This window comes from Puma concolor, chromosome B1 (genome assembly GCF_028749965.1).
Source record: "Puma concolor isolate L17-30 chromosome B1, mPumCon1.1.hap2, whole genome shotgun sequence".
Taxonomy (NCBI): domain Eukaryota; kingdom Metazoa; phylum Chordata; class Mammalia; order Carnivora; family Felidae; genus Puma; species Puma concolor.
In genome coordinates, this window is record NC_141670.1 from 59229451 (window position 1) to 59232802 (window position 3352).

At 39.4% G+C, this 3352-nt stretch overlaps 1 pseudogene; it reads right to left on the reverse strand.

Moving 5' to 3' along the window:
• Positions 1–401: 401 nt before the first annotated feature.
• LOC112858884 (tubulin alpha-1A chain-like) lies at positions 402–2935 on the reverse strand (annotated as a pseudogene).
• Between the last annotated feature and the right edge of the window lie 417 nt (positions 2936–3352).

The following is a 3352-nucleotide window of genomic DNA, read 5'->3' on the forward strand; positions in this document are numbered from 1 at the left end:
GCTGAGTTACATGTGCCCAATTTCTCCTTCTAAACTCACCAAACAGATTAAATCATTCTTCTTCCCTGGGGAGACACTAATGAGAGGATGGAAAGAGCTAGAAGTTTTATAATGAGTGGAGTTTCCTCCACATAGAAGGAAACATCAGAAAAGGTAAGATTCCTTGAACAGAAATATAAACTATCAATAAAATATTAGCTAATACTCTATTAGTATTGTTACAGTTAGAAATATTATACCATACTTAAAACATGGAGTAAATATTAGCCAGAATATATTGTTAACTAATTGAAAACCATTTTCAGGGACCATAAATGGTAAGATATTTGTTATTTTTGCAAAGTGCTTTAGATGTGAGACCCAGAAGATAGCTTACAAAAGGGGCATCTCTTTTTTTTTTTTTTTCTCATTTATGACAGGGAATACTGTATTCAAACTCATCAGAGAAATGGACAGCTTGGGTCTATAACAAAGCACTGTGCTTAAAGTACAGGTCAGTAATTGTATGTGAGAATATACATTGCTACATACAAATTAACTGGTCAGATCACAACTTCTCAATGTTTAAAACAGAATAAGCTTCTCTGTAAAAGTAACACCTTTGTCCTTTTTTTAACTTTAGTATTCCTCTCCTTCTTCCTTGCCCTCTCCTTCAACAGAATCCACACCAACGTCCTCATAATCCTTCGCAAGGGCAGCCATGTCCTCACAGGCCTCAGAAAACTCTCCTTCCTCCACGCCCTCACCCACATACCAGTGAACGAAGGCACGCTTGGCATATAACAGGTCAAACTTGTGGTCCATGAGAGCCCAGACCTCAGAAATGGCTGTGGTGTTGCTCAGCAACGCACACAGCTCACTGTACTGGGGCAAGGTCTCCACCAGGTACCACAGTGGGAGGCTGGTAATTAATGCCAACACTGAAGCCAGTGGGGCACCAGTCCACAAACTGGAGGGTACACTTGGTCTTGATGGTGGCAATGCTAGCATTGACATATTTAGGAACCACATCACCACAGTACAACAGGGAGCAAACCAAGTATTTACCATGGTGAGGGTCATACTTCACCATCCGGTTGGCTGGCTCAAAGAATGCATTGATGATCTCTATTACAGAAAACTGTTCATGGTAGGCTTTCTCAGCAGAGATAGTAGGGCATATGTGGCCAGAGGAAACTGGATGTGAGGATAGGGTACCAGATTGATCTGAAATCCTGTCAGATCAACATTCAGGGCTCCATCAAATCTGAGGGAAGCAGTGATAGAGGGCACAATTTGACCTATCAACCTATTCAGGTTAGTATAGGTTGAGTGGTCAATATTTCTACAACAGATGTCATAGATGGCCTCATTGTCTACTGTGAAGGCACAATCAGAGTGCTCCAGGATGGTGTGGGTAGTGGGGATGGAGTTGTAGGGCTCAACTACACCTGTGGAAACCTGGTGGCTAGGTAAATGGAGAACTCCAGCTTGGCTATTACTTCACAACTGAGATACTGATTATTCAAATGATAATTTTAAGACATAAATTACCTTTCTTTAAGACCAATCTCAAAAAGGTTAAAGAACAGAAAAGAGGAGAAAAAATACCAAAGTATCTAAAATGATGAATGAAATATGTTTTTTTTACAAAACTAAAAACTAGAAAAACACCTTCCTTAGTCGAGATACAACATAAATGACATAGTGATCATATTGAAAATTTACAGCTATGGGAATGCAAGCTGGTGCAGCCACTCTGGAAAACAGTATGGAGGTGCTTCAAAAAACTAAAAATAGAACTACCCTACGACCCAGCAATTGCACTACTAGGCATTTATCCACGGGATACAGGTGTGCTGTTTCGAAGGGACACATGCACCCCCATGTTTATAGCAGCACTATCATCAATAGCCAAGTATGGAAAGAGCCCAAATGTCCATCGATGGATGAATGGATAAAGAAGAGGTGGTGTATATATATATACAATGGAGTATTATTGGCAATCAAAAAGAATGAAATCTTGCATTTGCAACTATGTGGATGGAACTAGAGGGTATTATGCTAAGTGAAGTTAGAGAAAGACAAAAATCATATGACTTCACTCATATGAGGACTTTAAGAGACAAAACAGATGAACCTAAGGGGAGGGAAACAAAAATAATATAAAAACAGGAAGGGGGACAAAACAGAAGAGACTCATAAATATGGAGAACAAACGTTTTGAGGGTTATGGGAGGGGCTGTGGGAGGGGGGGATGGGCTAAATGGGTAAGGGACACTAAGGTATCTACTCCTGAAATCATTGTTGCACTATATGCTAACTAATTTGGATGTAAATTTTTAAAAATTAAAAATAAAATTAAAAAGGAGAAAATTTACAGCTAAATTAGCAAAGTCAACTAAATCTTTCATGTTATAAAATACATTTTCTAAACTAAGAAAAAAAATATAAACAGTTGTTTTGGTGAAGTCTTGTTCCCCTACCGTGCTCATGATTATTAAAACATATTGTTGGAGCGCCTGGGTGTCTCAGTCGGTTAAGCGTCCGACTTCGGCTCAGGTCATGATCTCACAGTCTGTGGGTTCCAGCCCCGCATCGGGCTCTGTGCAGAGCCAGGAGCCTGTTTCAGATTCTGTGTTTCCCTCTTTCTCTGACCCTCCCCTGTTCATGCTCTCTCTCTCTCTGTCTCAAAAATAAATAAATGTTAAAAAATCAAAAAAAAAAAAAAAACATATTGTATCTCATTACCAATAAAGACACTGAAAGTGGCTCTATGCCTCTCCTCAAACTCTATAGGCTTCCTCATGGCTGATGTCTTCCTCATGTGCTGTCAGTTCTAGGAATGTGCTCAAAATCAGTGAAGTACCCCCCTAGCTAGCCTTCGAGAGTTATTGCTGGATCCTAGGACACTTACCAAATTATCATGACGCCTTTCCAGTGCTCTACAGACCATTGTTATACAAATGTTCTTTGGTGTAATTCATCAAAAAGTTCCTAGGAGGTAGAGAATAATAGTGTTTCAAAACCTTAAAACTCTAAGGCAAGTCCATCCTGGTTCAAACCTGACTTGACTCTAACAAATAGTTTCAGGCAAGGGATTTAACTTACCCTTCCCTCAGTTTTCTTTTTTTTTAATTTGCAATAGGCAGGTGATAGCAACTTCATTAGGGCTCTTGTAAGATCTGCATGGGATACCACACGTTAACTGCACCGAATGGTATCAAACCCATAGAGACAGCCAGCTATTCTGCCTATAAAAGATATTTATGCATCCTCACCCATATGGGCAATTTTAATTTAGTCACTTTAGAGAATTCCAAGTCCTTGTTATGATTTCAGCCTTTGTTAATGGTGATCATAATGTAATGAT